General features: G+C 38.6%; 1 protein-coding gene across 9 annotated transcripts in view; it reads left to right on the plus strand.

Annotated features, from left to right (window-relative positions):
- Nucleotides 1-25,567, plus strand: part of foxp1b (forkhead box P1b) — a 263,651-nt gene that overhangs the window by 45,895 nt on the left and 192,189 nt on the right. For all 9 annotated transcript variants that reach the window (XM_044122251.1, XM_044122252.1, XM_044122248.1 and 6 more), the window contains exon 3: nt 12,504-12,547. The gene's annotated coding sequence lies outside the window, so the exon portion shown is untranslated. The remainder of the gene's footprint in view (nt 1-12,503; nt 12,548-25,567) is intronic.

Genomic DNA, 25,567 nt, shown 5'->3' on the forward strand with positions numbered 1-25,567 from the left:
CCAAAAGGGAAAAATAATAATAATAAAAAGAGGTTGGAATATTTCCCTGCCAGAATAACAGCCGGCCCAATTGGTAAAAGGACGATAATATATGTGCGAGATTGATCAGTGAGTGGCGACCCCATTATCTCCTGAGATGTTAATTACGCCGCGCTCAGCTTGCATGTCAAAAGGCACATAATTGAAGAAGGTAAAAGATGTGGCACACTTTATTTATGTTCACACTTGCCGCTCGAAGATTTGCTCTTTCTGGTACGTCCTCTCTCCCCTTTTCTCCATGTTGTTCTTCTCCTGCTTCATTGGCGCAGTATTTATTGTTGGGTGATATCGCATTATCATGGTTGATCATTTTCCGATTTATTATTATGCCCAGCTATCAAAGTAATGAATGTTTTGTTCTCTGCCTAGGCCCACGGTTCTGCACAGTGGGGCTTCAAAATCCTAAAAGGATTAAATGAAAGCACCTGCAGTTAACTGTGATGCTAAGATCTTTTGTTTTAAAAGGATCTCTTTTTTTTGTAGGAGTAGTTCATGTGTCTTACACGAGCATTCATGCTCTTTGAACTTTTCACATTGTGTTACAGTGTAACCTCCAGCCTTATTTTGAATACAGGTGAAATTGCAATGCAAAGCAGCACATGTTTTGAAGTGGAAGGAAAATCATTTAAAAAAATAAAATAAAACCTAGAAAAACATGTACATTTTTTGATTTGTTCACCTTACTCTGATGTCACTAAATACAATCCACTGTGTTCAGTTGCCTTCAGAAGTCTTGATTTCCATAAATACAACTGCTGTAGTGAGTGGCAGAATCATGCTGTGGGAATGCTCTACCTCAACAGGGAAGCAGAAAACTAGCTGGACACGAATATTTAAGAAAACTGTTACTATTTTTTGTTGGCTAGTGTGTGGTCTCTCAGGTTTTGAAAATCGGCTGACGGTTCTAAAATTGTGTAGAATGAACTGGGCTTTATTAGATGCACATAAGAATGAGAAAAAAGAGACATCCCAAAAGATAATTTTTAAATAAGTATTTAAATGCTCCGATTTTTCCACTACCGATATCTGAGGTTGAGTATCAGCTGATACTGGTCCGATACAAACAGTGCCGAAGCTTTCCTACTTTTTAAACAAAGACATAAATGTACTGAATTACAAATATGATAATTGTCCACCAGTACAACACATTTAAGTACACCACTAGCTTCACAAGCTTGGTCAACCATGTAAAAACAACTTGAATTAGTTCAGTCAGTTCAATCAGGAGTATAACAGCCTATGTAAAATAAGTAAATAAACTCAAACTGATGAAAACAATAAGTTGGTTAAACATGCAAAAGATAAACTGCAACAGACCTCCGTTTAATTGGTTCAGAAATTGCAATTAGGAATTTTAATAACATATAAAATAAATAATTAAGCATGATGTCACTTCAGAGCACAAAACGTAAAATTAGACTGAATAGATCTGCTCTCATGAATTGAGCACATTGTCATGATACTGGATCCAGAAGTTTTTTTTTAATGTCAGGGCCAATACAGATATTATTTTCAGTTTGGTGTATTTCTACTAAAAACAAAAGCAGTTTTTTTCAGACATTTTAAAATAAAAATTGTGAAAATGATGCATCATTTTGCTTCCTCTTTACAATTCTGTGCAACTTTGTGTTGCACAAAATACAAAATGCCTATGGAATAACATTGTGGTTTGTGGTTATAATTGTGATAAAGTCTAAGTATTTCTGTAAGACAGCAGCTTGATTTTATTTAGAAATGACCCAATCATTTCCAAATGGAAGAACTTGCATGTTGATCTCTTCAATTTTGTTTGGCAGTGAACACAAACACCTTTTTATGCACACTGATCTACTTTTCTTGGTGATGAGATGTGGTGACTTCAGCAGCTCAAGTTGTGTCATAAAAACGTCCACCATGGACTAAAAAGCCATTGTCTGCGATGTCCCCACAGAGACACGCCAAGGGAAGAGAAAGCTTGCAAAATACTCTTCTTCCTTTCTCCTTTTAATATGTTGTTTATGTGTTGAACGCTTGTTCTTTCTCCGCCCCCTCCCCCCACCACCTGACATGCACCATGTCTGTAAACTTCCTATTGACAGAGTTTACGCCTGAGGGGACATTTTGTACTTTAAAAAGGAACAAAAAAAAATCTTGTTTGTCATTTTGTGTGCTGATAGAGATAGCGTCATAACTTGTTTCCTGTGGTTTCTTCTGATGTCTCGGCATGCTGCAATTTGAGTCTCGTCTGTACTCCCCGAAGTCATGTGCGCATAAACACGCATGCATGCATGGACGGCGCACGCACACACACACCCACCCCTGCTCACACACACACACACAATCCTCTCTGAGGCGTCCTCTTAAGCGGCTGTTGGTCATCAGTCCTAAAGGACAGATGGACAGCATCTTTCTGGATGATTTAGTGCATCACCTGGTGGACAGTGGTAAGAAGAGCACAGCATAATGGGGAAACTACATTCAAACCTCAACCTTGTTCAGTTTGATTAAATTATTTGAACCTTTGCCCTTTTATTGTGAAGAAGCAGAAAATAGAATTTAATGTTTTAACTCCTTTCTTGGAATTTTCTTCCTAATAGGAAATTAAATTTAAATTGAAGTTTTGTCTTAACATCTTCATTTCTCCTGATCAGCATCTAAAGTCATTGTTGGTCATTTTAAATGTCAATGAATATACGTTCCACATCTTAACTGCTTTTACGTATTAGAAAGAGAGAGAGTAAGCAATTTCTTTTTTTTTTTTCTTCACTGTGACTGTGCAGCCTTATCTGTGCTTGAGGTCTGCGCTTTAATGGGCCTTATTGATCTAAACAACATCAGGGGGTTGCGGTGATGTTATTAAGGCACAGATAACTTCTTTGTAATTCCACTCCAACAATATATTAGCCTTTTATTGGTCTAAATAACTTTGGCTTTTAGACAGTAATGCACCAGTAAGTCAAAGAGGCTCTTCATGTCGGCAGGATCTTTATAAAGCATTTCCTCTGGACATCCTGCTGCGGAGGGAGTGAAAAACGGCGAGTTAAAAGGCATGCCGGGAAGTTTCCGTGTCGCTGCTGTAAATTATATCTCTTTTTTATATGTATGAATAAAGGTAGAAGAGGTTTCTGAACAGGAAGGGGTGGAGGTGGCAGGGATCGGTTTCTACTTGCATGTTTTTGCTATTTCATGCGTGATGATATGAATCGACCTTCAGCTACTGCATGTAGGTAGCGGCATGTCATTGTTAACTTTAACACAGTTAACTACTTATGTACATATGAGTTTGTTACTTTAGGGTAAGAAAGTCGAAGGATGAAGTTAGAAAGCTCAGTTACTTTTTTTTCTGTGGCTGTTCATTCAGGCTAATATGAATCAATTCATCTTCATAGTTCACTAACCTAACATTCTGAGCCAAGTTCTCAACATTGATCATATTTTATCTGAAATGAAGTATAAAATTGCCATCATTTACCATTTACGTTAGCAGTCATGTGCTTGCACATTATTTTCTATGTAGTCTCTTCTAGCTTATTTATGTGCTTTCTCTTTCATTCCTACATCAACCGTATTTTATTTTGGCCAAATTCAAAAGGCAGCTGCTCCTATTCACACATTTTAGGGGATTAATCTTGACTGAACAGTGGTCCTTTTACTTTAAAGCACAAGATTAAGCCCGGTGGTAGGGGCACCAGGCAGTCCACCAGTGTTTTTTTTGTTAATAAATGTGAAAAGTTACAAAAACTTAGAGGGGCACAAACACAAATCTAATTTGGAAATAACAGCATGTGAACTAACTGGCAGTTGCAGGGACCAGTTCAATGTATCTGCTATAAACTTATCTTAATATGTCGTTACTGTCACTTTTACTGGTGTATAATAAAAAAAAACCCTATTCAAAATAAACAAACAATGCTTGTCCTAAGTGGGGTCTAGTAATGCCTGGTGGCCTGCCAGTCTTATAATACTATGGGGGAAACCCTGTTCTTGTTTTTTTTTTTTTTTTTTTTTAAATTAAATCCTGATTGTATTTCAACATTTCAGTAAACATAATTGCCACTAATGTTAAATCAATGACCGCTGAAGATGGGCACCAGCACCCATGGTGACCTCACTAGAGATAAGTGTGTTAGACGATGGATGGATGTAAATTCAACACAAAACTTGAGCTTTCATTTCTGTTACTTATAAAGTCTGAGAGGTGGATGAAGGCTAAACACCAATCTCTAGAATACATATTTGAATCTAAAATGTAAAATATCCAATTCTCAACTTTAAAGTTGATCAGAATTGCAAATAAAGGTAAGGAACCTTTGTGTTTTTGATGCATATAAATGCTTCTGCATGAGTTTATATTTTTCTTTTTATCCAACTAGTATTACTGTTGGACAAAGTGAATGTGGGACCCATGCTGTTCAAATTTTTCTCATATGCTTTTTTAAATTATTATTATTATTATCAATATTATTGTAATAAGTACTAAAACCACTTTTTTTGGTGTGAATTTTATTCATTTTTTAAAGTAAATAATACATTACGTTTCAGAGAACTCAAAAGACATTTGCAATATTTCTGCCCTTTCAAGGATGGCAAATATCCAATATTTATAGGAAATAACAAACCCATTCATCTAGCAGTGTGTTTTTGAGAGGGAGGGGGGTAGGGCTTTATAATTTGCTGCTATTTAAAGCCTTTGCTTTTAGTAATGAATTATTTTGTCACCTCTGTGATGAGATTCATCTTTAATAACTGTAACAATTATTTTATTAAAAAGAGAAGCCAAGTCTTTATGCCTATCTCACCAAGGTCTCAAGCTGGAAGGAATTCTCATTAAGAGCATTATATTACCCGATGCGCTTTCAGCTGGATATCCCGCTGAAATTACATTAGGTGTCAACAATTTTGTGTTAGAAGTAAGCAGCTGTATTTACAGAGGCTTGCTTGTTTTTTTCTTTTAAAGCCTGACACCGGGAGATGTATTAAAAAATATATACTAATGCTCAATCTAATTAAGTCACATACAGAAAAAAAAAGAAACTCGCTAAAATGTTGACTTTTAATATAAGGCAAGCGTTAGGCTGTCATCAACTAAGATGTAATCTTTCATCAGAACTTTTGGATAGCTGGAGATAATTTTTTGTGATTTATTTAGCTGGCTTGCGTGTGCACTGTTCCAAGAAGGTGAAATCTCCTCCAATATGAGGATCAGTTGTTTTGTGTCATGATTGATTTATCAGCACATTTCCATCTACATCCTGTGTTCCTTCTGATGGTTAGCATGGTGTGCAACATTGTGTTTTGCTAATGGTTCCATAGCCCAGGGTGGCTGCTAATGACATGGTTGTAATTGTTTGTCAGTGTGATAATGTGTGATTTCCTATTTCCATGTGAAGTTGGACATTTGATGAAGGAGGGCTCTTGTCAGGAAGACAAAGTACTGTCATTTGTCACCAGCTAAATGCGCTTCTCAGCAGACATCCTCTTGGATTTCACTGCCACTATCACACTCACAGATCCCTTTTTTTTTGGGCTATTGCCATAATTTCCACAATATTCTGCGCCTAGAATTGGAGGGTAGGAATCATTAATCGTCTTCTGGCTTCTATGTGTGGAAACCCAGATAAAGAGAGTGGGTTAGATTAGGTAGAAAACAGGCTCAGCGCTCAACTTTAGTGCCTTGCTGAAGGATTCCTTCTCTTTTTTGTCATGTTTCAAGTGGGGATACGCTGATCTACTTCTTTTAATGCCGATATCAATATTGAAGTTTAGTGTTAGGCAGTATAGATCTGATACAGAAAAACGTATTGACTTAAAATATTTCTTTGTTTAGACACAGACATAAATGTACTGACTTGCAAATTTTTTAAATATCTCTCCACCAGTACAACAGACGTAAATCCACTATTGGCTTCACAAGCTTGGTCAAACATATCTAACCAACACAACTTGAATTTGTTCAGTCACTGCAATTAGGAGTATAACAGTTAATGTAAAATAAAAAATAAACTGAAGCTGACAAAAACAACAGGTTGACTATCTTGGTCAAATGTGTAAAAAATAAACAGCAACTAACCTTCCAAATTGTTCCGAAAGTGATTTGGGAATTCTAAATGTAAATTAAATAATAAAGTAAGGGTACAAGGCATAAACGACTAAATAGATGTGCCCTTATTGAATGGAGACACTGTCATCGTTTCTGATCTAGAATTTATTTTGGATCAATGTAGATATTAATATTGGATCAGTGCATCTCTACCAATATTTACTGTGTTGTTTTAATCTCATGTGAAAGTGGGTGGAAAAGGATTTTTTTTTTTTTTTTCCAAAAATATATTGTAAAAGTATTTTTAAGAATAAATTGAGCTTGGTGCACTGTTTGATAACTCATAAATTGGAAGACACAGTGCTTTCACAGAATGTAACAACAAATAAAACAGGGTGAGAACCATCAACAAACACCAAAAATGATTAGGCCGATATTAGTCAGTTTCAAACATATTGTTGTCAGCGTCATAAGTAAAATAAGTATAATATTAGTGAACCTATATTAATTTCCATTTTATTGCTAATTTGATTTCAGAGGATCTATCAGCAGGTAGAGGGTCTTTTTTTTTTATAAGTTATTGGGGCCACAGTCAGTGTTTTGTTTTTTTTCCCACTACGGAGGAAAAGTCAGATGTGTTCATGTGCTTTATGTGTGATGGATCTGGATTCACAGTTCAACCAGGTGAATAGTAACCAAAGCACATAAAAATGCAGCTAAATAGCCTAATGTTAATATGATTATAATTTAACGGGTAGAAATGGTACATGACCGATTTTAATTATTTATTTATTTATTTTTATATTGTCCATCAAATGACGGACAACAAAACAGAAATATATATGAAATTGGTAAATATCGGTTATCGGCCTGATATAACTATTGCCGTAATAGCAATAGTTATATCAAATATCATTATTGGCCCCAATTTTCATATTGGTGCACCACTAGTCATAGTCTTTATACTAGATAAAATATGAACTTGAAGACTAAGTCATATCAGCTGTTATTTCCATCTTTCCATCAGCTCATCTGACCCTGGCAAAATAAAAAAATTAAATCCTAATAGTGTGATGCTGCCACATCCATGTTTTTCCCCACACATCTTGGATCTTGCATGTAGGCCAAAACATTCAGTGTTCAGTGAAGGCAGATGGTTGCACTGGATTTAATTCATGGTTGTCAAAGTAATGCAAGTGGTTACATGTGATTTATTTTTTTATTAAAAAAATATTGAGAAACCACATAGCATTTTCCTTGCACATCACAAATTGTGCACTGCTTTGTTTCCATACCATTTGTTATTGTTAACACACCTCAACCAGTCTTGAGGAACAGTGGTTCTGAGATTAGGATTAATAAATAGAAGGATAAACATGAACGTTCCCTCACTTCTCGTTCTGTGCTGACATCTAGAAATCCTCTAACTGTATTTCCAGAAAGGAAGAAGTGAAATTACTGAGTTTGGTAATCTTTTATTAGTAGTGTTTGTCAGGAGTCCTCACTTCCTTAAGAACAGAGAAAAGGTTTCATCATCCTTGGAAGGAACATATCGCTGGCTCGTGTCGCCACGTGCATTCAAGTTCACGCCTGCAATTAAATGCATGTAGATGATCCGATCATGAGGGGGAGACTCTTAGTTTGTGTCCCAACACTTTGAAGCATGGTGCAAATCGTGTGTCAAAATTGATATGTTATTATTATGTTATTATTGTTCTTCTGTCAAACAGAAGATCAGGGGTCAATGGGTCCAATACCATTATCAATATCTGCTCCCACAGCAAGACCTGGAAAAAATAACACACGCGTTTCATCATCACTTAGCTTATAGGGCTTTGTTTTTACATGCACAGCAGGAGAAAGGGGTTGCTGTGTGGCTATATGTCATTTGTCTGGTGGGTGAGACATCCATATGCCTTTAGGGCTTTCATGCTCATGTTTAGCGCTCTCCACCCGTGATCTGATCACAAACAGTAGATGATAATGCCTTTTCTGCACAAGGTCAGACATGTTCATTTCACCCATTGATCTTTATGGAACAGGCAAAAAATAAAATGTATTGGACCACAGGTCTGCAACCTGTGGCTCTTTAAACTCTTCACATTTTTTTCCTTCTTTGTTTTGTTTTTTTCTGGAATGACACTAATGATCAAGGGTCGCATTAACAGAATACTTTCCATATTTTTGTAAATCGATGGACAAATTTGAAGCCTGTCTGTCATTTTGACAGATTACAATTCACTCCCCTGACATTTGGTGCAGATGCCTAGGACACTTTCAACTTTAAACAGAGAGTATATTGTGGTGGTAACTAAATCAGTCAATAAAACAACCCTTCTGAATTTCATCTCTAACATGGACACTGAATTAAATGGATCTTTAGATGAGAGCATAGTGAAGAGTTTTGGGCGGGCAGGAAACTTTGGAGAGCGCCTGGTTTAAAAGCGCATCAAAAACTGGTGCGTTCAACAAGCCTACAGTTCATACAGAATAGAGAAACTATTTTATATTTGCTAATCTATTTATTGTTTAAATGGAGAAGTACAGTTTACCTTGTTAAAAACAAGAACGTAATGAGTTAATTATACTGTAACAGGTGCAGTGTGCTGGACAACTAATTGTATACACAGCTTTGCTCTGTTCAAGCTGTGGGGATGGGATCCTTTCAATCCGTCATCCCAGAAGATCTGCACTTGACTCATCCTGCATTAAAACATGTAATATATGCTTTGTAACTCAGTGTTGTCAGAGGTATTAAGGATTTTTTAATCAATATCAGAGTGTATGAAGGGCAGAACTGCACAGGTGAAATCTTATGTCATATCCATGGTGGATGAGGGTATTTTAACATCCACACTTTTCCTAGTGGAATGATGAAACACCCTCACTTTTCTTCCAGTGTCTTTTGCCAGATTTGGCTCCATTTTTGCTCTGTCTACTGTAGAACCCACGTGTGGTGTGCCATCAGTTAATTGTAGCCTTTGCTTTCTTAGCATTATCTAGGTCTCTAAACTTGATGGAGTTTTTTTAGTGTTTTTTTTCCTTCAAGGACAAATGGTACAGGAGAAGGCAGATCTCCCATGTGCTCCCCGAGTTCTTGCGAAGCAGCACATCCCCTTTTCAGCGCCAGCTGTTCCCTCGGATACACCAGACCACGCTGAAATTCTCCTAATATAATTCCCGGGGCTCGGGAGAATAGTGCAAAAAAAAAAAAAAAAAAAAAAAAGAAGCGTGCCAACGAGGAGAGCGTTGAATTTTTCATAAGTGGGGCTCTGGGCTCGCCGAGTTTAGCGGGCAGCGCTCTCATTCATGAGCAGATGTTCAGTGCAGCTACACTCCACAGTTAATGTGAACTTGCTGGCCTCTCCGCCATTGGCTACAAGGACGTTGGCAGCGATCTGACATCAGAGAATTCCTCCCCAGTAAAAAACGCAGGTCGGGGAAAGCGATTGCTCCGGCCTTTTTTAGCCACTTCTTTATAGTCCAGGAGCTGGATCCCGGATAAGTGGGGGCGGCGGGAGGGGTTGAGTGCTGACAGCCCATCCGTCTTCAGGTCGACAGTGATGAAACGCCCGCTATTGTTTGCTTTGGGAATAGTGATGAAATTCTCGCAAAATAAGATAATTTCCACAAGTTTTACACTCACGTTTCATAACAACCACTCAGCAGGTGAGGTCTCAAATCACCCAAAGGCTGAAACATCACTCATTGGATTGAAACAAACCTTTTATGGGGAGGAATTATTACCCTTGAAACAGGAAATTCATAGAAACAAGGAACCTGTGAGGAGAGGAGGGGGGTATTAGCGGTTTGGCCCTGAGCTGAAACCAGCTGGTGCTGTGGTCAGCCTCCCCTGCCTGGCGCCTCAGACATCTGCATGGTCAAACCGGCCAGCCGCAGGTTTTGATGTGGCCCTGCAGATCTTTAATAGAGAAAAGTGAGGGGCTGCGCGGCTCCAGAGTGCAGTGTACATGACACCAAGACTTGGGCCAGTCAGTCCCGATTTTTTTGTGTGAAAGTCATCACGGCAAAGTTGCACACGTGGGACTTTAAAGCGAGCAAACGACAAGTTCTTGTTTCCTCCGCACATCTCATTTTCACTTTCTAATTGGTCGTTTTCAGGTTGGCTTTTACAAGAGCAAAACTAATTAGTGTTTCTAAATTCAGCAGAAAAAAAGAAAAAAGAGCACCAGCTTGCATGATTGTTCTGGTTTCCTCTGTGGTGTCAGGCACTCAACAAGAAAATAAGACTAATCATTTTCTAAATTGCTCGTATATTTAAAGCCGGGTGCCGAGTGGAACTGCCATTCCTCCTGGCATTTTGTTTGGCAGGAATTGAGGAGGCAGTGGTTGCCCTTTCCCGCCTGTGTGCTCTCTTTGTAACTATGGGAAGTTTAGACTTGGGAGGCCTGTGGGAAAAAAAGGAAAAAAAAAACAACAAAAAAAACAAACAATGCGTTGTGTTTTAGGTGGGGTTATTTCTGCTTTTATTAGGAATGTCCTGCTGACAGGAGCAAACCCTGCCGAGTTTACAGTAGCTGTGACATTGCCGTTACCTTTATTCAAAGTGCTCCAGCTGCAGCAAGCCCTCAGGAAGCCCCGGTGAAGGCAGGTCCACAGAGGCAGGCCAGAGATAGGCGGGGGCGTCAAGCACTGTTTGAATTGGCAGACGCTACCCCCCTCCCCGCCCCCCCTCGGGGAACTTTTCCCTAGCTTTGCAAAAAAGCCGGTGGCGTCGGCTGTGGCGGGGCAGGCGGTGATTTAGGGGGCAGAATGTGCTTTTTCCACCTCTCCTCCCCTTTCAGGAAACACATCTTGCCGTTTATCCCCTGTGTGTTTTTTCACACTAAGGGACCGAATGACAAAGGTCAACTATAAAAGGCCGTGGACTAACATTTGATAACTGTAATGGGATAAATTATTATACTAATTAATTGGTTAAAAAAATGTCTTCAATCTCATTAGCTGACATTTATGTAAACTGAATGTAAGCAAAAATACCCTGAGTTTTTTTGAGGCCTATGTTTTCACTACATAGGAGTGGGGATCACACTGGAGATGGGGATCACACCGATCCCCATTTTATTTCTAAAGGTTTGAACAAATTTAACTGATTCCAGGTTCTCTTTAAGAACTATAAATAACTACAAAATACTTTTTTAACTTTACGGATGAATGGAACATTTCAGGTCCCATAATCCGTGACATTTCTTGTAGTATTGCAAGTAGTTTTCAAAGGAAGGCGTGTTGAACACTAAATTGCCTCTTTTCTACTGTGTATAATGTAAAACCGGGATGTCAGGGAAAAGGTGGCTAAAAATCTCTGCAGACCCCACACATCCTGGACACAAACCATTTAAGCACACAGAATGACACCATAAATATTTGCATTAATTCAGTCTCATCTTCCACTTTTGCAAACAACACTAGATATATAAATATTTACAAGAAATACTTTCCATTTTTGATATATTTATATTTTAAATTTCTGTAAAAGCAAAGGCCAATTCCTTGTTAGTTTGCACAAACTTGGTGGATAAAGTGGATCCTGATCCTAACAGGGTTACCTTAATTACACTGTCTACGCTCTTTTAAAGAAAAACAGTACTTGTTTTTTGGGGGGGTTTTTTTGCATTATTTTTTTTATTTATTTATTTTTTGTATACTGGAAATGTTTTTTTTTTTTTTTTTTTTTTTTTTTTTTTTTTAAGCCAGCTGACCTGTAATTCATAACCACAGGTGGGGAGAGGGTGATCACTTTCTACCCACCTTCTTTCATTCAAAAAGCCTTTAAACCAGAGAAACAGCATGGCAGTTTTTATTTTCCGTACACTTTGATTCTAATATAGATGTAATCTGTTTTTTATTTCCCTCAACAGGTTTAGAAGCCAGTGATTAAGAAAAGCTTGATCTATGGTTAAGGAGGAGTTGGGGTTTAAAATCAGTTAGAGCAGTAATCAATTTCAAGGGGGCTCAGTTCAATTCGTTGGAGTGCGTTATTTTTTTAATAGTCTTGTTTTATACATATATATATATATATATATATATATATATATATATATATATATATATATATATATATATATATATATATATATATATATATATATATATATATTTATGCGTGCATGTCCAAATATTTAAAAGGCAGATAGGGAGTGAATGTTAATTTCAAAGTGACCTGTTCAGTTTTCCTCCACTGCTTTAACTTAACTCAAACATGCTGTAGGGGAAAAAAAAAGACACTGGAGGTTATATGGTAGGCATTTCTGAATGTGAAAAAAAGTATGTTTTTTTTATTCTATTTTTTTTAACACTTTTGTGTAACTAATTTCCACCGTTTTTCTCTTTTACTACCCCCCCTCCCATGCCTTCCATCCCTGCCCCATATCCTGCCCTTTGCTCACTTTTGATCTCCTCTCCACTTCTCCATTTGCTCGACCAGTGAGGGGACTCCGGCAGTGACATCCTGTGGAGCCTGACATCAAAGTAAGTACCCAAAGTGGAGATGCTGCTCACGTCTTTTGAAAGAGAAGTCTACTTTATATGGAAAACCATCGGCAGGTTTTTAATCACCACAAGACTGTAGGAAAAGGGGTTTTGTGTAGTAATAGACAGCAGCTGTTTGCTGACATCAGCTGTGACTGCTGGAGTCCTGCAGACAGTGACGCAGGCCGGACAGCGGGGAGTTAAAGGTTAACCATGAACCTGACAGGCACAAAAAATTGCAGATTGTTGCTCGCTCATGTCTGCATTGCCACCCCTCCCCCCCCCTTCATTGGACTATCCTAGAAGTCATTACTCCTTGTGTGGTGTATAAACACGTCAAAAACAAACCGTGACCTCAAGGCAGAGCCTCCACAAAGCAAAACAATTTCAAAGCCTGGGATGTAGTGTAAACACAGAACATGGCTAACCTTCACGCAGGGAAGACTTCACCTTAAACCTGCTGTTTGTTTTATCATCCCCTGTTGACCTTGGTCAGGTCAGATTTTCATCTTGCTCGTTTTTTTAGGTCCACATGGTTCTGTGTTGACATTTAGGGTTCCAGGTTGTTGTTTTCATGTACAGCAGCTCACAGTAGTTATACCACTGGAACTTCTTCATATTTCTTGATATTAAGAGTTCCTGTGCAGAGAAGTTTGCTTTAATCAGTTTGTAGGTCTGGTTAAGTGAGAAAAAAGAAAATGGAGAATCGTGGAGAAGGTTTTCAGTTCTTTATTCTATTAACTTAAAGATGGAAATAAAATCTGAGTTTTGAAAACATAGAATGCTTTTTACTTGAAATTATGTTGTTGTTTATTTATTTCTGATTTGTTATATATCAAAACTTAGTTTTGTTAAGCTTTCTGAATTACTGAGAGTTCAAAGATCGTTGTAGTCTTTGTCACCAATACAAAATGCTCTAATTCATTCTGCTTTGGGCTCTAGATCACCTTAGATCAGCTTTTTGATTTTTTCTTTTGGTGCCATACACAGATTTCAAACTTATTTTTAGGGCTTATGTTGTTCTAACAAATAAACTATTGAACAGTGTTCTTTGCCTCTTTAGTAAATCTGAAGTGAACCTCATGGTTTGTTTCATGGTTTGTGAAAAATGTAGCTTATAAAACCCAGCAAGGAAGATGTGTTTTACAGACCCTGGTAGATTGTTTGCTTACATTTTTATGGTTTTTATTTTGGGTATTAAACAAAAGGAGTCAAAGACATGTGTGCCCCAAATTTAAGATTTTTTACATTTGTAAAATAAAATGTGGAAGTTATGGTCACTGCTGTGAAGTATGGTGGTGGAAGGATGCTTGGTGCAAGGATGCTTTTCTTCAGCAGAGAACATAAAAAAGCTCTGCTGAAGAAGCTGATGGAAAGATGGAAAATCTTCATTTAAAATTATGCACCACTTTGTGTTGGTCTATTATATAAAGTCTCAATGAAACATATTTAGATTCAGGAATGTAAAATAACATTCAAAGAGTTCAGCATTGAAAATACGTTTTACAAAGCTCAGTATGAGAGTTTGCAGACAAAAAGCTTTTGATCAGCATCCAAATGATCCATTTTCACCCTGACTGTTTACAAGAATAAACATTGTATGTGATAAATAAAGCTGGAATACTTTCTCACATTCTCCCTTCACATTCAATGAAATACTGACTCTTCTTTTATAGAACTGTCTTCATGCTAACTGTTTAGCACAGTGCCGACAGTCACCGTACACTGACATGAACCTGTATTATTTTAAATAAAGCCCAGTGCTGAATGATCAAATAGTCTCTAATTAAAGCCCGAATGTACACTCATGTAAAATTCTCTCTGGAATGCTAACAACCTGTGATACGGTTGAACATTACTGTTCCCTCTCCTTTCCGAGAAGGGAGGGGGAACAGATTCAGAGAAAGAGAGGAAGGAGGGGCAGCATTCATGTGGCAAGCTTGCATGCTGTTCACATCTATGTCAGATTGAGGCTAATGAAGGACAGACTGATCCTTGGATTAGAGCCCTAAGCAAATGATCCCTCTTTGAATAAATTAGAAGCACCGAGCTCTCCCCTCCATCCCATGCTGCACCATAAAAGTGTTGACTCGTGGTTGGACGAGCCCCCAATTGTCACAGTGTTTGATACTATGTTCGAGCCTTTCTTCTTTCTATACTTCTATATCATGTATGTTTTGAGAAGCTGTGATCATTTCCAGGTTGATACGTCTTCAGGAAGAAAGTTTGATAGCAAGTGGAAAGTATTGAGTGTTGAGTCATTTGACAACGTAAATGAGCCCTCTGAAAAAAGTTTTTCCCCCACCCTCTGAAGAGGGATGGCATTTACATATTGCACTTTTTTTTCTTTTTTGATCAAAACAGTATGGTAATCAAAAATATTTAAATATCATTTGTGAATTCTAGTTAGGAATAAGCAAATCAACAACAAAAAAAACTCCCTCTGAACTTTTTCCAAGTAATTTATAGTTAGAGCAGCTCAGTGCATAGATATGAATCCTAAACTCGTAATTACATGGCACTTTTGAATATTTATTGCCCAGACAAGGACACAAAGATGTAACCTCCTAACTTACCGCTCCATTCCCGCTAATAAATTCCTTTCTGCTTCTTTAGTGGTGGGGCTACTTTCACTGGCTGAAATACTGTCTTTTGATTTTTGCTGATATAGCATGTGTACTTCATAGGAGGATGAACTGGAGGTTTCCAATTAGCCTTGGTCGTTGCTCGTGTTTTTAAGCTGACTGAAGAAATCTTGCTTAGAACATAGCCTTAATTTTTGTAGGTGTTTAGAATTATTTTTGTATTGTTCACCTTACTTTAAAGTCCATAAAGAGGACACTGTGAAGAATGCTGATGCAGATTTGATTTACAGCTGTAGCAAATAAGAGAGAAGTAATTGATCTTCTGTAGGTAATGCAAAGGAAAAGAGAAACCTTTTAGTGGAACCTAGATTCATACTGTTTTTTGTTTTTCTTTTTTTCCATATTAAGCTTTTTATGTGTTTTAACTCCCCCCCCCCCAAGAGTTCCAGTGTGTCTCAGTTGGAGGTGAATTAAGCTGGTGATTGGCACTGGCCAATTTTCACCTTGATTGGCTCTGATCAGTTAGGTCCTTTAAAATGTGCTGTTATGTATTAAGGCCTAATTAATTTCACTTTTTGTAACCCGTGGGATGTAAATGAGGTGATCTATACCTGCAGAGTAGCGTGTGCTAACTCCAGATTTTTGCGATTGCACCGAACGGGGCAATAATCAGGCAGAGGGTGGCGCCAAAGACACAGCAGATAAGACCATAATTGGAAGAAGAAAAACAGAAAAGGCTTGTTTTTATTAAATGTGAATTCAAGGTGAGTTCTCTTGCCTCATGATCCCAGAAATTGTGACTTCACAACTGCAGAGTAAGAGACAGTAACAGCGAGCTAAAGTAAAGTCAAGTGCAGCGATATAGTTTTCTCCTCTTACCACAGCAATCACGTATTAATAATCACAAATTAACATTAAGCCTAAAACCATACTACTGCAACAGACTGAATGTTCTGCTCTTTGTGTGGGAAATATTTCAGTGCTGTTTTAGGGGCATTGTTGTCAGTTGCTATGGGAATGTGTCTTCATGTAGTTTGGCCAATGCAGAGAGCGAGAAGGATATGGTTTTGAGTTGTACTTTAACGAGTTTTCCCTTTGCTGTGGAGCACAGCACGAAATTAATATCTATATGTCCAAGTTTGATTGAGTTAACGCAGTTATTCTACGCCGGCAGCGCGGCTATGGATGACATTTAGATGAATAGTCTTTTTGACCTTCAGCGTTGTCTGTATGTGCGAAATTTCCTTATGTAAACAATAACATGAAGAGGGTCTATATTTGTAAATATGCTTATCAGTGCCTCACCAGCTATGTACCTCACGTCACTGATACACACACACACACACACACACATATATATATATATATATATATATATATATATATATATATATATGTGTATTCTGGTAGGTGGTTATGGACAGTCTTAGGTGTGATGCGTCTGTTGTGCAGTCCAATAGTCTCATCAACTGTGTGTGTGTTGGTCTTAGCTGATCCCGCAGGTGGATGAGCTGGATGTGGCGATCTTGTACTGGAGTGGTCACACGTGGCTGATGAGGTTGATGTGCTGTAGTACCAGTCTGTTGGAAACGTACTCTTAAATGCCCTATGGCATACATCCGTATACATCCAACATGCCAATGGCATGCTCCCGCATAAATTGTGACATCTGAGGCATTATGACTTGTGACAAAATTTGACATTTTCGGGTGGCCTTTTATTGTCCCCAGACCTAGGATTGTCCAGATGTTGCTCATTTGTCTGATCACCCACTGGACATGCCCCACCCATGCGCTGAGTAAAAAAAATCAACTCACTGTGTAATGCAAGTTGGGTACAAAGTTATACACAAATCAAGAGAAATATTAGTTTTGTACTATAAAATGTCAGCAAATGCTCATTTACAGTTGTTAACTCCACGTGGCAGCAATATTTGACATGGGGTGATAATATTTTTGTTCAATATATTTTTTAACATATAAAATTTAACACATATATCAAGACAACATCCAACTTTTTATACTGTAACATCACAGCTGTTTGAAAAAATTCTTTAAAGATAAAACTCTTCAGAGCAACTAACAGAGTGTTTTGTTTTATTGCACAAATTAAAATCCAGCTCCATGTATTTCTATTTGTCATTACCTGGGGTAGATGATGTGGTCGCCTCTCTTGGATTGTAAATGTCCCTGGTGCCATCGCCAAATGTATGAAACCTTTATTCGTCCATGTTGCTGACTACAGATGAAGAGTTGCTGACAGATGCAGGCGTGCTAACAGAGGCTAAAGCAGGAGTTGTAGGTCTGAAGCTTTAGAAAATTGTACACTCTTTAGCCTTCAGAAAAATCTTGTACTTAACAAGGTGCTTTCTCAAACTAGACGTGTTTCCAATACTGACCTAGTACTTCACATCGCAAATATTGCAAAGAGCATAATTGGCATCGCATTTTGAAAAGTGGAGCCATACCTTCAAGCTTTTTCTATCAGCCATAGCTACTTTGTTTACTGAACGAGCAGATGCTGATGTCATTACGCTCTTGAGTGTGCTATGCTGTGTTCAGGACAAGTATGAAAAATACCCCATTCTTCCTCCATACTGTCACAATGATGCGTTTAGGTACAGAAACATGGTACCATTTGATTTTATGTGAATAAGTACTCTGTAGTACCAACAGAATTCAGCCAGTTCTGATATAAAGTACTGAATTTGGTACCCATCCTTATAATATATATGTGTCGATTGTCATTTTGATCTTGCTTTCTGGTCTAAGCTTTTTCTGAAGTAAAATTTTGTCCATAGAGACATTAGTTTTCATTTTATTTGTTGTTTCTGTTGATTTGTTTGCTTATTTTGGATATTTAAAATACCTCCCAATTCCAGAGTTAAATGTTCATTAGAATTTAGAGTTTATTGATCTTTGAGGATGTGTTATTGCATTAGTTTGCTATTACATTATATTTCTTCAAAATTTATTGTCCAGCAGAATTTGTTATTGTGACATGCCTAGTCCATGCTCTACCCTCTGTGCCAGTGTTGCACCCTGGTCAAGCTTTTTAAAGATCGGCAATGGGCCAGAAAATGGTAACCTGTGCACTCCTACTGTCTCTGTAATTAAAAAAAATTAATTAGCATGTCAGGCCTTAAAGAAGAACAGAAATGGGTATCAGCCCGAAAAGGCCTGATCGGTGCATCTCATCATACAATATTTCAATACAGAGCTTTGGTCAGGAGAAGTGATGGCTCGTGGCATATGGACTACACAGATGTATGTTGTACTTGCTCCACACCTCTTGACCTTCCTACCATGCTGCAGCCGGCACGTAATCCTGAGCCCCCTGTTTGTAAACATAAAAGCAGCGATCTGACGCCCGTTCTCCCCATTTGCTCGCCTCACAGACTGGCACAACACAACATGACAAGCAACAGATGTGTCACACTGGCTGAAATCAAATCAGCCATCCAGCATGGACTCCTGCACACCATCAGACATGTTGAGGCGGAGGGTGGAGTTGGGGGTGTAGAGGCAGCGAGGACTGCTGGCAGATGAGACAAGGCAGAGCCTCTGCTGCTCCCAGCTTCCTGTCTGGGGAAAAAAGGGACATGTCTGTTTGTGGGGCCGCTTTTGACACTCCAGTCACTCTGTCATCTGGGTCGGCTCACCACAGCTTGGATCATACGTACACATTGCATTCAAAGAGCATCATATCAGCTTCGTGACAGGTAGGCCCTCACTGAGACAACAGCCAGAAGGGGATGTCCTTTTCAATACAAGTGCAAGTTCAAATGCACAGTGCACCGAGACAAAATAACATCATTTGACATCATTCTGAATGCTCTCATGTTGTCTTTTTTAGTCAGTGTGGAAAGAATACTGTAATACTAGAAAAGTAAAGTTCAGAAAAGGAGAAGCTAAAAGGCAGCGACCGTTCTCTTTTAATGTCTACGCCTCGTAAACCGACCATTAAGAGAGTACCTTTACGCATTAAAGGTATTCACTAGGGCTCCAACTGACAATCATTTTAGTAATCGATTATTCTATAGATTATTCTGATGATTAATTTGATTTAAAAAATTGGCATATTCTACAGATATTTCATTCAACCACTTGGAACTTTTTTAATATTACAAATACTTTGAAAGATGCAAATAAACAAACATTATTTTTATCTAATAGGAAAAAAATGCCATAACATAGCATTCATTTAGAGAACACTGGATCATTTGTAGCAAAGCATGGATCTGCTGCTGGAAATATATTTCTAGCATCTAACTTTTTCAAAACATTTGAAAAATTCAACTTGTTTTGCTTGACTTAACATTAACACAATTGATTGTTTCTAATTATTAATTGGACAGGAAAGGGTGCTTAATAGATTTATTTATTTTTTACAGAATTTGAACCAGGTGAAGCTAAAACCACCACTGGAGGAACTTTGGGTGGGACATGTTTACAGATTATTTTATTTAATTTTTTTTCAGGATAATTGCTAAACGTATATATTTTTGTTGTGGGTTAATTACTTCCCTGAAAGTGTTGGGTTTTTTCAGCTAAAGGTCTTTTTTGAGTCTGTCTGAATATCTGTATTGGTCTCAATGTTGACAATGTGCCTGATTCTAACGGGCAGATCAGTTCTGTGCTTTGTGATCTGAGGACATGGTTTATTTATTTTGCACTGTTTAGAATTTCTAGTTACACTTTCTGAACCATTTGAAAGGTATGTTGCAGCGCTTTTTTTTTTTTTTTTTTACATTTGACCAAGGTAGTCAACTTGTTTTTTTTTTGTTTTTTTTTTTTTACATTTCTTTTTTATTTATTTTACATCAGTTGCTATACTCCTAATTGCACTGACTAAGCAAATTAAAATTTTGTTGGTTTTACATATTTGACCAAGCTTGTGAAGTTTTTGGTGTATTTGTTGCTGTACAGGTGCAGAGTTTTCAAATACTTTTGTAAGTCAGTACATTTATGTCTTTAAAAAAAAAAAGTTAAGTCAATTCAGCACTATTTCTATATCGGCTGATATATAAGACTGTACCGGCATCGGAAGTAGTAAAGAAGGGTTCAGTACATCCCTATGTGTCAATTCCAAAATTAGTGGATAGTTATTTCAATAATTGATTCATCACAATTAATCCGAATAATTATTTCAGCCCTAATCTGCTTTTGTTAACTTCCACATCATAAACAAATAGTGTGGCTGCAGGGGGAGAGAAACAGGAATCCACCATCAGGACAAGTGAATGAATGAAAGCGGAGCAGCAGCTGCTTGACTACTGCAGGCCATCACTGCACATCTGTTTATGTATCTGCCAGCCACATGAGTGTTTATACCCACAGGTATAATTGAGCTATTTTCCTGAGGGCAGCCTCACTAAGTTATGTTCCAACTTTCCATTAAAGCGTGTGGAGGTGGGGAGGGACGTTTAACTGATAGTAATCACGCCCAGCAACACTGCTATGTAAATACAGCTTATCAGCTTTACCAATTTGGTTAAGTGACACCAGCGTGGGTGATTCACACATCCAACTCGGGTGGCTGTGACACAAGGCCATACACGCCTTTGTCATTTATTAAACCACCGGCAACTCGTGTTCTTAACAACTAAGTACTCAGGAAGACACATAATTACGAAAAACACTGTTGAAACAATATCAAGCTGGGAAAATGCAAATAGAAAGTTTTCAACCTGCCGGGCGGGTGAGCTTAACTGTATGCGTTCAGCAGCACTGTATGGAAATTGAAATGAGAATATCTAGATCTAAAGCGCAGCATTTAAATATTCAAATGTTAACACCAAACAATATAGTGCATTATGGCTTTTAGTATTTGCATACAACTCTGTTTGCTGCTGCTGGGCTGGAAGAAAGAGAGAGAGAGACTCTGTGGAGGATGTGGAGCACACAAACAAAGCTTTTGTCTTTTGGTTGTAAGGAAATGACATGTAATAACTGTCCGATTCAGTTTAAACACTCATAGATATTATAACACCAGAGCAATTAAGGAGGAAAAGCACTTTCTATTGCGTATCTGTTTGTGGTGCTTCTTTTTTAAAAACTAACGATACAGAAGGGTTTGAATGTTGTTGCTGTCTTTTCTATTTAAAAATGACTTTTAAAAACAAGCAACCATTAATTAATAAGAACGTGCTAAGTCATTATCAGAACAAACTAAGTTCCAATCTCAGTTTTCTGGTCAATCGCTGATTACCAATCTTTAAAAAACCTGAGCTGATAATTTTTTTGTCTGAAATGTTGCTGAATAATAGCAAGAAAGTTGTTAAGTTTACATCAGTGGGGTGACTATTTATAACTACAAACATGCAGACATGACCTGGTAGGCCAGTCTATCAGTCAAACCTCTCTAATGGAAGAGCAGAAGAGAACAGTAGTAGATTAGTAGTAGATCAGTCGATATTCACATGTAAATATCGACTGACCACCGATCTCCAAAAAATTAAGGAAATTTGTACCGACAAATAGGCTGGCCGATAAGTTGGTGCACCCCTAGAACAGACCACATCATAAAATGACACAGATTAGTCAGTAATCTGGAGCAACAGTGACACATTTAAAAATCTTTGCTTCAAGGAAGTATGTTGAGTGTATTTAAATGTTTGGATCCATGTGTTTCGATCTTATTAAATAAGATGAAAAATAAAAATAAGATGGTTTATTTGTGGAAGTGACAGCCACCTTTTTAATAGGCCACAACGTCAGGATATAATGTGCAAAATGAAGCCTAGGCATACTGTATATTCAAACTGGAAGACTCTACTCATTTCAGGCAATCACGTCATCATGTGCCTCAATCACAGCCTATTGGTGCTGGTATTTTCCTCATCTCCAATCCAACCCTTAATAAGGTCCAGCATCCTGTCTTCACCCGCTTTCTTGACTGAGCTTTGACCATTCCTTGTCTGCTGCCATGTCCGACTTGGATTCCAACGACTTTCTCATGGAGGATCTCAGTTTCTTTCTTTCACCTCCACCTCACATGAGCGCTCGTTTGGCCATCTGTCTCGATCAATCCTCTCCCTCTTCCGTATGCTGATTGGCAGGAATTTTTCCAAGACTCCATTTTAAAATCCTTCAGGGTCTTTATGTTGATTTGACCTCCCTCCCATTTTCAAGTCCTCAAAACCTAGGTTTACTAAAGACCTTTATATCAGAGAATTCATAACCGCTTTTAGCATTTATAGGGACATCAACTGCTCTGTGTTTCCAGATTGTTTAGTCAAGATGGATGCTTATTTGTCTCTTATTGCAGACCTTCATCTTAAGTACAGGTGTTCCGTTTTTTATCATTAACACAAGGCTGTCGCCTCTACAGCAGCTTTATTCTCAATTCAGTATTTGCGTCGATTGGTCCATCCTTGATACCAAAATTCTTATCATGCACACCTGAGCTTTTTCCTGTTCATCTTGGGGCTCTGTCAGCTTTCAAAGTTTTCTCTGCCCCTTAATGCTACTGCTTCCTATCCTTCCTGTCCAACATTGATTTCCGGCCCCTTCTATCCATCAACTCATGAATCACCATGTAGGAGAGTGCAAGTCTTTAATAACACAGCTATTGGTAATAATTTTAATGAAAGCACCTGCTCATTTCCATTTTGTAATTGTCTCCATATCTTGGGATGTGCAAGGAAGCCCAATCCAAGTCAATCTATCCAAGCTGTCCATCCAAGGGCCATTCTGGATCCAGGACCTAATTTTCCATTTCCTGGCAACCCCTATAATCATCCGGGATTAACTTTTCCCCTCAGGCACCATCCAGATCGTTCCTTTGTCAAATTCCAACTCAAAGGGCTGTCTCAGGGTTTCCATATCAGCATTTCCTCCCCCTCTTTCACCCTTTTCTGCCCCAATCTCCAGTCTGGTCTCTGCGAGCCAGAGGTTGTGACCCGGTTACTTCAGCGGAAAGTTTCTCAGCGTTATATGATTGGTCCTTGTAAGTCTTCTCCTTCTTCTTCCATGTTAGAAGAGGAAGAACATGCAACGGGCATTGCTACGCATGCGATGCCTCTCGCATGTTCTTCCTCAGACTGCATCGCTACGCACAAGTATAGCTAGTCATCGCTACTCACTCTGGAAATAAATGCCTCATCCTCGATTTGTCAGCCCCTCATTGCCCCTGTAGCAACTCTCTCATTCCCACACCCTCATTCTTTTTGTATTATGCTTCCATCAATCATGCCATTTCCTTAATCAAAATTGAGGGTCAAGGCGCTTGGCTCCAAAAGGTTGATTTTACTGATATCTTTAAGGTCATACCTGTGCACCCTTCTCAGTGGCAGCTGTTGGGAGCAAAATGGGATAGCCATTTTTATTTCATAGTCAGGCTCATCATGAGGTGAAGGACTAGCCCTTGCCTCTTCAACAAACTCTCCGAAGTATCCTGTTGGATTCTGCTCGTCTCCAACCTCGCCTCAGTCCTGCACGTGCTTGACTACTTTCTTGTCATTGATCCACCTTTTACTTCCCCCAGCCCTTCTTTAGTTATTCTCCAGCAATTGTTTCACTGTGCCTTGGTCCGAGGAGAAAACCATCAGCCCAGCCAAAAGCCCAAGTTTCTCAGCATCACTCTAGACTCCAAGTCCATGGTAGCTTCACTCCCAGGGGACAAACTGTCCCTCATTTGCAAAGTCTTTCAGTCTCATATCTCTCCTATTGTTCTTTCCAAATGTCAACTCCTGTCCCTTTTAGGCCACATCATCATTGCCATGCGCATCATTCCGCAGGGCCACATTTTGATCTCCTAACTTGCTTGACCTTGCCAATTCTGTCCCTTCCCTGCTCGAGCCACTTACCATAGACAAAGGGTGCCGTTCCGATCTTGCCTTCTGGTCTAAGCTCCTCAATGACTGGAATGATATCTCTTTTTTTATGATGACATTGTTGTCTCAGCTGATTCCATTCAGTTTTACACAGATGCTGCCCCCTCCTCTGCTTTTGGTTGCTTTTTTTTTTAGGGACGACGGTTTGCCAAAGCTTGTGCTCCTTTTTTTTCCTTCCATTGAGTCATCCGCTTTTTACAAAATCATCCCCATCACTACAGCTCGCTGCCTGTGGGATCAGCTCTGAAAACGTAAGTGCTTTGCCGCGCTGTGCGACATCGAAGCCATTAACTAAGGCCAATCTTCATCCAAGTCAATTATGCCTTTTCTTCATTGCATTACTTTATCAGCCACTCACAATTTTATCATTACAGCTCATCACGTCCCCTGTTACTCTATTACCATTGCTGATTATTTGTCTTGTTCTAAATTCCAGGTGTTTTGCTGCTTGTGTCCATCAGCAGGCATTCATCTTACCCCCATTCTTCCATTCGAGGATCTGCTGCTACATTAATCATTCCATCTCAGGATTTTCTAATTTAGTCTGCTTCATTCTATATGAAGACAGGTTTAGCAGCATCTACTCCAGGGGTCACCAAACTCGGTCCTCGAGGGCCGGCATCCTGCACGTTTTAGTTCTCTCCCTGGTGGCACCAACAACCTTTTCAGCATGTCAATGTTCTTCTTAGGCCTTCTAACGAGCCATCATCTGATTCAGGTGCGTTAAACCAAGGAGAGAACTAAAACATGCAGGAGGCTGGCCCTCGAGGACTGAGTTTGGGGACCCCTTATCTACTCTGAAAACCTACATATGTTGGTTTTGCCAATTGCTGCTGTTACTAGCTCCTCCAAACTAGTAACAGCAGCAATTGGCAAACACCTGATTGAACCAGCCTGCTGAGATTCTCTGAGAACAGTTGGAAATGGCGTCAATGAACAGCATGCAGAAACATTGCTGTGTTGATGTGCTGAATAAGGAGTGTCAGCAAGGGTGGGACATTCTTAAAGAGACATAGGCCAATTTTCAGGCTTCAGATGCAAAGTCAAACTTCTGTTAAGTTGTTTTTGATGAATACAACATTTTCATAACAACTGAATGTAACTGAGTAGCTTGATTGTCCTATAAAATGGTACTATGTTCCTGGAAAATACATAATACCTCCTTCAGCTAAATCTTGCCTTCATGCCCAAAGTCCCAAAGTCCAAAAAGACATTTTCTGTAGTTGTTTTGGAGTTCCTCTTTCTGTCCAGTAACATCTTGTTAAGATGAATCATTTAAATAAGGGAGGGATGTTTCATGGCTTAACAGTTTGAACTCTGCATCTTAAAATACCTTAAAAATATGTATCACTGACTGCCTCATGTGTACTGTTTTGATGATAAAGAATGGGATAAATGAAATGACAAAACCATCAAAGTGTCCCTCCATAGAGGGCGGGCTGTACCCAAATAAAGGACCTAATTAATCCTCTAGGTCTTAAAAGCATTATGCCACTGTATACTTTAATTGAATTACATTTTTGTAGTGTTTGCATGATCATTATGTCTAGACCTCGTATGGATCACAACACACAACCTGGTTGTAGATTTTAAATAAGC

The sequence above is a fragment of the Gambusia affinis genome, linkage group LG07 (assembly GCF_019740435.1).
Source record: "Gambusia affinis linkage group LG07, SWU_Gaff_1.0, whole genome shotgun sequence".
NCBI classification, from domain to species: domain Eukaryota; kingdom Metazoa; phylum Chordata; class Actinopteri; order Cyprinodontiformes; family Poeciliidae; genus Gambusia; species Gambusia affinis.